The 12,430-nt window shown below is 37.3% G+C and overlaps 1 long non-coding RNA gene across 1 annotated transcript; it reads right to left on the bottom strand.

The window, feature by feature from the left end:
- Positions 1–2,319: 2,319 nt before the first annotated feature.
- Positions 2,320–7,960, bottom strand: LOC309704221. The gene is made up of 3 exons (XR_014276173.1): positions 7,858–7,960; positions 5,855–5,969; positions 2,320–5,638 (listed from the first exon to the last, which is right to left on the bottom strand). It is a non-coding gene; the product is annotated as an uncharacterized lncRNA (long non-coding RNA).
- Positions 7,961–12,430: the final 4,470 nt, after the last annotated feature.

Raw genomic sequence — 12,430 nt, 5'->3', positions numbered from 1 at the left:
TAAGTGAACCCTAGTTTTTAGCAACCCAATTAAATTAAATTACTTAACCTGAAATCTGGACATGACTCACTGGTTTGATAATTTCTTCATCATACTTTTTTTTTTCAAAGTTTGAAAATTGGATAAAGGGAATGGTCGGGAACAGAAACTAAATATCTATGAGTTTACAATGAGAGTGAAACTTCTCTATAAATGCTGCGCCATCACATGATCCCCAGAAAGATGCTGAGCTGACATTTAGGGTTTAAACCAAAGACCTGTCATCCACTGGCTTCTGGACTTTACATTTTAAAGACTCAGCGTCAATGTCTTGACTGTTGCCATGTTCGTTTTTAAAGGTAGAAGTGAGCATAACTGGAAAAGAAATTGGACTAAGTTATTAGTGCAGTCAACCACTCAGCAGGCAGCATTATTTGTCACTTACACTAAAATATTTAAATTTTTGAACAAACTGGCTGCGCGGCTCTTCTACATAAGCAGACACAGAAAACACTAGAAATCAAAATGGACCCCCAACCTTTGTTTTCTACAGTAACTCTGCATGATTCACAACTCAAAATGATCCTCCCCTCTTTAAGCTGTCTTTCTTCCGATTGGCTGCCAGTCACAAATAACAGCAAGTGGGTGGATAACTGTGCCTGTGGTTACCATGTTAGTGATGTCTTGACTATGTTATTAAGTGATTTTTCACATATTTTGGAATAAAACATTAAAAAAATACAGTTTTAATTTCAGTTCAGCATCACATTTTGCACTTAAAATACCACATAACAGTCATACAAATGATATATGCTAATATCTTATTCAATGTCCTGCAGGTATAACACACTCAAGAATATTCAGATGATAAATGTACTTTGCAAATCTACCTGCTGAATAAATAAATCTTCAAAGAACTGCACTAATGTACAGTCCTATTTAAATCAACTTGCAGAGACCCAAAAGACTGAAAACCTGCCAGAGCACATGAAGAAATGAAGAAATAAGAAACGCAGATGCGTTCATCAAAGCAGGAGCGACTGTGAGCAGGATGCTGCTGCAACATTTGTGAAGATACCAGAATGGTCATAAGAAATGAAGATGGGGAAATTTTTACATTGAGTTCTGCTTATTTTCAACATGGTAGTAGTTTATCTAAAATCTAACAATCTAAAAACACAGATAATCTGCAGCTCTTTAAGGACTGATGTGTATTCATTAAAAAACAGGCTCCCTGATCTTTAGGAACCCAGAAATCACAAGATCCTACATCTACACTGAAATGCTACATTAGATAAATTAAATCAACAATATTTAATACCACAAAAAACACATAATCAGGTTTTAATAAAAAAAAATTAGAACAGCGTTATTATGACTATTTAAAAAAAAATTGTTATATTATTTACTTTTATTATTACAACAACTCGCATACTAAAATAATTTCTCAAATGTGGGCTAAATTAGCAGTATTATTGTTTTTTTTTTTATTATAAGCGGTACTAGTAGTAGTAGTATTTATTATTATTATTCATTTACAGAATCAACAGTCCACAATTTAAAAACTTGCTTGATGCTTACAGATCATTTTCCTACAAGAAGACTGAGGCTAATGTGTCCACAGCTGGGACCAGTAGCATGTAGTCTGAAATCCTGTGAGTACATATCATTTTCAGAAGGATGAGGAATTGAATTTAAATGAGAATTCTTAATTAGTCGTCAAATGTACTCCAGCAGCCACACATGCACTCCTCTGCAGTAAAAGTCTATTAGCTTTACCATTACTTTCCTTTACTACAAAGCTAATAGTAAGCTCTGGATCAGGCACTCTGAACCAACCCATAATCATGCTGCTCCAGGCTCAGACTGGATTGTGGCTACCTCTCCCTGAGGAGGTCACTTCCTGTTAAAAGTTTTTCCTCCCCGCCATTGCCTGATCTCACAGGAGACCATCTGAACACTGAGACTGGGGTTTCTCTCTAATATTGTGAGGTGTGTACCTTCCAGTTTAAAGTGCTTTAAGGTCACTGTGGTTGTGAATTGGTGCTGTATAAAGTTTTATTAAACTTGCTTTCCTGTATAGATTGTTCTCAAGCATGCAGCACACACATGGCTGTACAGTCTGTTCTGGAGAGAGAAATCTTACATGCACTCTCGCTTTACATGCATGAAACTTGCATAAGAGGATGTTTGGTTGTGCACACATCACATGCCATCACCTCTAAATATTCTCATCACTCATTTGATCTGTAAAAAAAACTTATAAGACAGTTTAATAGAGTCATTTTTTCAAACATTTTTATCAACATAGTTATTCATATTTTTGAATGACTGCAGATGAACACAGGATGTGATCAATCAATGAAACTACACATTTACATAAGAAACTGAAATATGCTTTAAAAAGCACTAAGCGACACGAGACTCGCTTCTCTTTCATTTTCCTCTGTAGTCTTAAAACAGTCACATTATGTGCATTAGATAAAGATCAAATCCTGTTATCTTGATAACTGCTTGTCTTCTTATTTAGATGCTTTCTAAACAGTAAATGGTGAAGATACATTTTTATTACTCAGAAAAAGCAAAGAGAAAAGTGGATTCTTATGCATTTTACATCCCTGTTCTGTTCTTTTGTTATGTATTAGATTGTTTTTATAATTCATGGCAGCACTGATGCTTCTCCACCAATCAGTGACTATTACCTCAATGGAGTGTGTGTGTTAATGTTGATACAACAGAAAATAGTGTATTTATTTTAACGTTTTAATTAACTGCATGGAGAAAAGTGTCAAACACAGCAAAGTAGAAATGATGCATGTCATTTTTTATCCTCTTTATGTTTTTATGTTGTGCTTAAAAATCTGGATTTTGTGCTTTTCTAAAATTTGGCATGCACAGAAATTAAAAAGCCTTGAACCTGGTCTGTGTTTAATTTTGCATTATAAGTTTTTGATCTTTTTTTTCTTTCAGGTTGTGTCATTTAGTTGATTCGGCACACGTTTGTTTTGTGTTCACTTACTTTCTGTGTGTTTTGCATCATCTGCAAAGTAAAACCAAATCAGACCATTTTATTGTACTTTACACAGTTCAGACAATATTATTGCATTACTCGGGTTATAGATAAATAACACAGAGAAACAGTTATATCATATTACTCAAAGTGCATCATGTGCATTTAGTAAGGAAGGTCCATTCATGTCCAAAAAGAATAGACAAAAACACGAGTGACTTCTTCTCTATGTCTTGAATGTAATCCGGTTGCAGACCACAAACATGGCGGTCTTCTTTTTGGCCGAACAAGGAAATCCCTAAGTAAAAACAATCTACTAAAGAGTTTGATCTTTTGTGTGAATATTTGTAGGACTCGTTCCAGATTGTTCCAGTTTTCCACCTGGTTTGAACCACTGGTTTACCTGCAGTGTTAAAGCCTCGGTCAGGTTTCCTTCATTTTCCTCATTTCAGGTTTAAAACTGACCCAGAATGAAAGTAAAATGCACTTTATTATTCTGTCATTGTTGCCATGTGAAACATATAACTCTATTTCTATTCTTTTAACTGACATTTCAGTGCCATCTCATTAATAATAATAACTTTATTTCTATAGTGCGACCTTTTTAAAAAAGAAAAACAGAGTTTATCCAGTGCTTTAACAGAGAAGCAAAAACAATCATACAGAATATAAATAAGTATAAAAAATAAAGAGATTTTGAGGCAGTAAGATGATTAATCCTATGCTGAGCTACACAGAAGAGTCGCAATTAAAATCTCGCTGTAAAGCCAACACTGGCATTAGTCATCTGTCATCACCGACACAAGCAGACATCTCTGTAATATTCAGCCAGAGACGGAGGAAAGGTGGTTAGAAATCAAACAGCTTCTTCCTGTAGCATGACAGGAGTTCCTCACTGAGGGACTCTGTCTGGCCAGCCTCATGCAAAATAAATGAGAAAACAGACTGAATGCATGTGTGCCGAGCTGCTCTTGGCGTGTCAGAGCTCACAGATCGCAGGAAGGTGTAAAAACGCAAGTCTGACCTGAATCTCCAAACCGCTCGCTGTGCACAGCAGCTGCAGGTGGATCACATCCGCCTCTTGCCCTGTTACTCAATACCACAAGATAAATACACAGTTGTGTGTGTGTGTGTGTGTGTGTGTGTGTAGACACAGAGATAGACATTAAACTTGGGTTTGTTTAGAAATGCCACAGGTGCATGCAGTGGCCGACTGTTATTAACTCTCAGTGTGAACATGTTTAGCATTTACATGTTTTAAAACCGTTTAAACTTGTTGGGAACGCACATTAGTGCAGCTGTGTGCTTTTCTTTTTTCATTTAAAGGTTTTGTAAATTACTTCCAAAATGAACTGAAGCTCTCAAGAACTGCCAGAACTTTGTGCCCAAAATATCGGTGTACATGGTTGAAAACAGGCCTGGGCTCCGCTTTCATGTATTAACCAATTTGTGCCACAAGATGGTGCAGTGAGTCAACCAGACCTGTCATTAACCTTCTTAATTACAGTCAAAAGCCGAAGCCTCTTGAGGACATGGAAGTACGGCTGAAAATAAAAATCAAAGGTTAAGAAAAAATATTTAGCACTGGTGAAATGCTGCCCCCTGGTGGAGTTTAAGGTAAGACTTGCACAGAGTGATTACAGAAAGTGCCTGCATTAACCCACTGACTGTATATTAAAGAAACAGCCAGTGCAGATTTGCTTTAAATGTGAAATCCTTCAAATGACCAGTTCAAGAAAACAGAAGATGGCAAATCAAAATTGCACATCAGTAATTTTTGCAAGTAAAATGAAGAAGTCACCAGTTTTCTGAATTAGTCCCTATTAGAGTTATTTGTTCCACACTATTGTATTTATACTGTCCCACTGCAATAATAGTAGAAATGTGAAACAGGAAAAAAAGCTTCAGACTTAAATCATTTGTTTTCCTTTTGGTGCTTGATGTCTTTAGATGCTGCCTCCATTTCTGTTTTTCTCTGTTAACTGGCATCTCCAGTTTTGCACATTTTAATCTAATGCTGGTGGCAGTTTGTTCATAGAGTAATTTATATCCTGCCATGAAATAAGAGTGACATTACTAAAAGCACAATATTAAAATTAATGATTAGGATCACCATTAGATAATGATTAACGCGTCTGTTGGTGAAGTATCTAAAGCTGTTGCTCCGCCTATCGCCTCTATTCTCTATGCCCACCTCTAGTGTTATGACACCGCCTTCCTGGCCTCTGAGAGCGTTGTGCCTCACTACAGTGTTACAGTAGAAGATGTGGCAAGCCACACAGCCACACATTCTGGACAGTTGGAGATTGCGCACTAGGTCTGTGGAGGCGGCCAAGTCTGTGTGGACTGTGTGATACTGTCTGTAATCATTACTTGTTGTTTGTTGGGGTCTGCTGTTGAACTGAAGGTGGTTTATGAACCGGACATGATTCGGATCATCTGTGGAGGCACTGCTGCTCTGGACCTGCTGATTGTTGAACTGGCTGTACTCGTAACTTGTTGTCTGTGGAAGTCTGTTGTGGTACAGCCTGTAAGGGTTACTTGTTGTCTCTGATGGTCTGTTGGGGTACAGCCTGTAAGGGTTACTTGTTGGCTGTGGAGGTCTGTTGTTGAAATAGTCTTGGCTATTTGATGGAACCTGATTGGAAGCTCAAAAGAAACAAAAAAAAACAACACTTACAAATGTTTTCATGAGTTTGTTTGCTGTCATTTCATTTTCTTACGTCACAGAAAAGTTACTTTTGAAGATGAAAATATTTTGCCATTGCAAATTTTGCCAATTTTATGCTCCATAAACATGTTACTTAGCATGCAGTTTCATTTGCATATGAAGGTTTTCACAGTGTTGTATCTTAGCATATTTACCATCATCTGAACTACTGTCAAATGGGGAAGTAGGCATCTTCTTGGACATCTTGGCGTCTTCACGCTCCCCCTTTTCCATCAGGGCTGTAAGTGCAGCTAGAAGAATTGATATCTCCTGTTAGAGAAGGAGTTGGATCCAGATCATTCTTAAGTCAGATTTAAACATATGTAATTAGTACAGCAAAGATATCCCAGCCCAGCATGTGTTTTTCCTTCAACTTGTAGGAAGTCCTCCAAGTTCTCCACAATCTCAAAGTCAGAGAAAGTCACCTACCTAATATTGTGTTGGTCCCTATTTTGCTAACAAAACAGCCCTAACCCATTGAGGAATAGAATAGAATAGACCCCTGAAGGTGTGCTGTGGCATCTGACACCATGATGTTAGCAACAGATTCTTTAAGTCCTGTAAGTCGGGGCCTTTCTGTGTGGAGTTTGCATGTTCTCCACATTTTTGGATAGGTTTTCTCCCAGTATTCCACAGACATGAAATTAGTGGGGTTTGTTTCTCTGTGTTAACCCTGCTTCAGAATGGATGAACTGAATTGAATTAAAATGGTAAATGGACTGGTTCTTATGTAGTTTTGTTCTACTCTGACCACTCAAAGCACTCTGCACACTTCTACCTTTCTATGTAAGTGCTTTCTGTCTAACGTTCACATGCATTCATACTCCGATGGATGAACTGAAGACAAACTTGGGGTTAGTATCATGCCCAAGGAGATTTGGCATGCAGACAGAAGCAGATGGGGATTGAACTTTCAACATTCTGATTAGAAGGTGACCTGAGCTACAGCCACTCCCATAATTCATAACCTTCGAATGACGTTTCTATAATAAGTATGCCGGAGAGGTGGTGGAGCTCCAAAGTGACCTGTGTTTGAGCACTCTGACATTGATATGAACAGGAAAAATATTCACACATTTTTGCAAAATTCACCAAAGCAAGTCATAACATGCTATTCCCAAACAAGCTGTGTTTCCTGATGTAACTTTTCTTCAGGTTTTTTCAAAGCCACTGGATAACTTAGGCATCACAATTTTGATCCAATAAATATTGGAGCGTTTTAAAGGTGTTTTAAAACACCTGCATATATTTTGAAGGCTCCAGGAAAGAGATTCAGAGTGATTAGTAACACCTAAAGTGCTAACATACCACAATCAACCTGTCAAACAGGGTGTTCTTAGTACTTAGTTTCACCTTTAAAATACAAAAACACATATAAACAACACACACTTCTGTCTTCACAAGGAGAGGCTACTCTCAAAGTATTCAAAGCAGCTCAAATGTCATATTTAATGTTACAGAAACAACAGATTAATAGTGAAAAGCAAACAATGATCACCAAATCTCTGCCGTTTTTGTTTCAGTGCGCCTCTGTCAGTGCGCCCCAGGGTGGCTGTGGCTACAATGTAGCTTGCCATCACCAGTGTGTGAATGTGTGTGTGAATGGGTGGATGACTGGATATGTAAAGCGCTTTGGGGTCCTTAGGGACTAGTAAAGCGCTATATAAATACAGGCCATTTACCATTCACCTCTCAGATTTAACCTTTTTTTTAATATCTGGATATTTGGATATCAGCAATATTACTGCTATGATTTCAACTTTGTATGTGTGTTTGTGTGTGTCTATGTTCCCGCATGTGTTACAGAAACTGTGAAATCTTGTCAGACTTGACTGTCTATGGGCAGATTTTGTCAACATGGTAAGCATCAATATGCAGTCATAAAACACAATAGGCAGCTGAAGTTCAATTTGATAATAAGTGTTGTCTCTGAACTTGTAACTAGTTTTGAATTGCTGTACAATAAAAGAATATTTAGAATTTATTTTCATGAATTGAATTCAACCTAACAACATTTTAGTTTAATATAGTTAACTAAAGTTCACATACTGTCATCACATTGCATTGAAACGACTTCCTCCAAAGCAAACTGTCATGGAGTGAACGTTAGGACCCAAATGCAGTTTTCATAGTTATGCAGAAATAACAAAAAACTAACCTTTTATTAAAGTCGAGGAGTAATCCACAACACACATAAAAAATAAGAAAACTTTCAAAAAGGATCACGAGGAGAACACGAGAGCACACAAACAGATACTGAAACAATGACTGACAGGCAGGGCAGGCCTGTGTAAACACACACAAGGGACTTTCAGATAAAACAGAAAGTAAACAAACCACCAAACAGATATGACAATGACATACAAGGAAACACTAGAGGAGGCTGGTCTTAAATACATAAAAAGACAAGGATATAACTTTAAATAACTATTAACATTATCTGGATTATAAAATAACAAGAAGTAAACAGAACTGACTAAAGAGTCACAATGAGCCCAAGCAGGGAAGGCCAATTATAAACTCTGCAATGACAATACAATCTGACCACAATCAACTAGAAGTAAAACAGAAATGAGGAACAGTACAGGGGCACAATGTTGAAAACATAAGATTTCTAGAGAATTAGAAAGAAAACCTAACATAAACTGAAAGGAAAGCCTGAAGTCTCCATGACAGAAACAATCGGTAAGGTGCATACCATGCAGGTGTTTTAGTCATCACATGAGTCAGTGGTGCATACCTATCATTCTCTGATTATGCCAACAAAACTGAACTGAGCGTAAAGTCATTGTAGTGCAGCCATTCCCAAAGAAAAGTGCTGCAGTTCACTTCAAAACCAGAAAGACCATCTCTGATCAGTAAGTCTGCTTTCTGTTGTTGCCTTGAAGCCTGGCGTTTCTGTGTGTGAGACAGTGGAGGAGATTCTGTTCCTGTTCATGTGGGATTGGCACTCTGGATTTGTTACCTTTCTGTTCCAAAGACCTTGTAAATAGTGATGGGCCAAACGAGGCTTCATAAAACACTGAAGAATTCAAACCATTTGTGCCGCAATAATATCGAGGCTTCGAAACAATCTGAACCCCATCTCCACAGTGACACCTGCTGGCCAATTTGGGAATTACCACATCTTGATGGTGCAATTCTGTCAGACAATGACAGAGACGAGCCCTGCACATTTCCAAATAAAGCAACTTATTATATCAGACTGTCAATAATTGTGATCAGCAGGCGTTGGGGAGAAATCTCCGTACAAACTCAAACAATTGAGACTGTAATGATCACTTTGCTTCAGGAAAAACATTCTCAATTTGTTAACCTTCATGCTGCTCAAAATAAACCAATAATATAGTAAAAGATTCTGAGAAATAACTCCTGGGTTTATTGTAATAACCAGCTGTTCTTGGGATCAGTCAGCTTTGTTTTGTTTTTTGTTTTTTTGCTCACACCCCTCAATGCTTGGATGTGTTTGGCTGATGTTTAAGTTTTCTGGGAGTTCATGTCATCAGGTTTGTTCTACACTCTGTTAAGCAAAGCTAGAAGCTGGCATAGCTGAACTATGAAGAAACTTTTCTTAACTTTACACTGCTGTGGATGCTGTATCTTATAACACTGGCATGATGTTTACTGCGAGTCTGGGGTTTTGGTTATATTGAACCTGCCTCGTGTTGTTTATGAGATATTCTCACCAGAAGCATCAGTGACAATAAAAAAAGAAAAACTCATCTGTCATGAAAAGGTGTTAAAAAATAGATGAACTATAATTAATGATTACTAATAATGTGTTTTTCTAGCTTTTATTATCTACAGTGCAAATATATTCTTTATGGAGGTGCAGTATGTGAATAACAGGTTGAAGTGAGGATGACACGACTTGATGCATGTTTTTATTGGCAGCAGACATGTATATTATGTATGGGTCTCTTGTGGGGCCTCCTCACAGTGGGGCATGTCCAAAATGCATCACCTAGGTGCTGCCCTGGAGAGATCCTGGCCAAATGCCCAAATGACCTCATCCTGTCGCTGTGGAGAATTACCACAGAGAACAAGTAGTTATGGAACAAATGTCCATTCCACTGTACCGCTTACTGCACCATATACAGCATATGCATGATACAGTACTGGTGTGTATTGTTTTTTTGTTTGTTTTTTGTTGGGGTTTTTTTTGCCTGTCCTGTTTGGTTCATTTGCCATCAGAATTATTGTCTAAAGGCAAAGAAAGATGCCCAACGGATTTACTTTATCAAATGGACCATCCCGGCCTTGCCATATTGGTCTATTTGATTCACCTTTGCTTTTATTGTTTATTTTATTTTATTTTCACTTACACGGGACAGACATGACTTGGGGAAAGAAAAGGGAGAAAGAAAGAGAGGTAGGGAAAGAAAAACAGCAGGGAAGAGGAACGGTGATAAAGGGCAAAAAACAAAAACCAACAAAACAAACAGATAAAATATATATATACATATCAATCACCTGGATCACCTGTTGAGAAAGAAAAAAGAGAAAACAAGCAAAACAGAGAGATGATCTATGGGGTGTAGCTCAGGTGGTAGAGCAGGTCATCTACTGATTGGAAGGTTGGTGGTTCAATTTCTGGCTTCCCCTAGTCTGCATGCCAAATATCCTTGGGCAAGATACTAACCCCAAATTGCTCTCCGATGCATCCATCGGAGTATGAATGTGTGTGTTACTTAGAAAGCACTTAGAAAAATGTGCTTGCACAAGTTGTGTAAAGCGCTTTGAGTGCTCAGAAGAGTAGAAAAGCGCTATATAAGAACCAGAAGAATTTACCATTTATGTGAATATAACAGTAAATACTAGAAATTGAATATTATTGTGCAGCACGTAGGATTGACAGCGCACAGTGTGCTTTGAGGTAGGAGCAAAAAAAGGGTGTAGTTTGTGTCTGTGAGCACCCGTGTGTACACCTGTGTGCCTGAGCGCGCTTTTATTTAAAAGGTTCCTTCAGAGCACAAGAGACCAACAGAGGGGCAACCGTGCCACTCTCCCGGAAAGAGCTGAGGAGAGCCCAGATGAGGGGTGACTGGTGTGTATTGTAAAATATTGCTGTACTGGCTAATTACACCATAAAGCACAGAAAAACTAATTGTTGCATAGTTGGCATCAGTGGGTTCACACCCATTTGTATGTATATCCTCCAGCATGTCCCTCCATCATCTCAGCATTTCTGAAAAGGTGCTTGTTTTACACAGTTAAATGTAAAATGAGTAAATATTTGCAGGACTAAATTAAATTCATAAGGAAAATTGATAATGCATTAAAATTTTGGCCTTTGGGTGACAAGATCCATTCAAATGAAAAATGTACTGGAACTCTTATGTAGCTGTATAATGTGAATATATATGCATCCAGTAACATGAAGGACTCTCTGAAAGTCATTTTGACTTGGTGCCTCCTACCTCTGAGTCCCCATGCAGGTTTGTCCTACACATAAGAAGAAATGCTTTTGAGAGGTTTGTTCTCTTTGGATCTACCTTCTTATGTTTAACTAACTCAAATACAGACTGTATCTGTGATTGTCACTTGTCTGCTAACAAATGACCAGCTCAGATTAAGCACACTGCTGATGCATTTTCTTCATAAATCATGACATGCTGCTCTCCCCTACATAAACTGCTATTATGAGTTCATTGCTGTGTATTTACTTGGTATCAGGTCAATACCACATTTTTCAGTCTCATACATCAGTAGTAGGTGCCTCCTCCTGTCTTTAAGGCTGAGCCTGGACAATCGCATTCTCTCAAGTATGTGTATTTACATGGAGGTATTCTGCTGTAACTAATCATCTAAAGTATTTGAAAATACACCCATAAACAAAAACGAATGTAAACATGGATTATCAGCCACCAAAGCAGCTGCTGCACCTTTAATTTATTGATTCATTGATGAACTCTTGCAGAAATTGAACACAGAACCTTTGGTGGCAATCACTGCACTAATATAAATACTCTTAAATCTACTTAAAACAACAATAATGTCTTTACAAACAGTTTAAATGAACCATAGCAGTATTTAATAAAGGTTAAAGATGGGAATGAGATGAAGTGAAGCCTTTTTATTTAGTAAGTCCTGATGTAGCTGCAAGGCAATTTCCTGCCACTAGATGATGCTCTTTGTACATAAATTGGCCACAATTGAAAGAGTGACGCTTCAGATTTAGCAATTTCATAGGTATCATTTTTAAATATTTCTAGGACACACAAACCTATAATTTACATTTAAAAATAACAGCATTTACAATTACAGGTTTAAAAGGCAGGTGAAACTCTATTCTTTCTCACAAATTAGAATTCATAGTGCTTAAATAACCTTATATCCTGTACTCTTTAGAGAATCTTTGCTATATTACTATTGTTCCCTCATTTCAATTAAAACATCTATTTTTCAATAATATTCCTTATTTAATTATTTACTCCTTAACGTTGCCAAAAAGTCTCCAAAGTTAATTTAAGGTTTCTTTTTTAAATGAACTTAGTTATATAACTTAGTTATATCACCTTGTTTCACTAATCTGTTTGTTGGACCCAGTAAAACAAGAAACCAAAAATAATGTTTTGTTTTTTTAAATATTGCTATTACATTTTTAAAAAATATATGAAAGGGCACTCCTATTTGCATATGAGATTCTCATAGATATAAAGTAACGTGTGTTCATGTGTATACCTGTCTCTATACATTTGTGGGGACCGATCCTGATTTAAAACCAAGCT

Source organism: Aulonocara stuartgranti, assembly GCF_965226115.1.
Source record: "Aulonocara stuartgranti genome assembly, chromosome: 4".
In the NCBI taxonomy this organism is placed as follows: domain Eukaryota; kingdom Metazoa; phylum Chordata; class Actinopteri; order Cichliformes; family Cichlidae; genus Aulonocara; species Aulonocara stuartgranti.
This window is presented reverse-complemented; position numbering and strand designations above follow the sequence as displayed.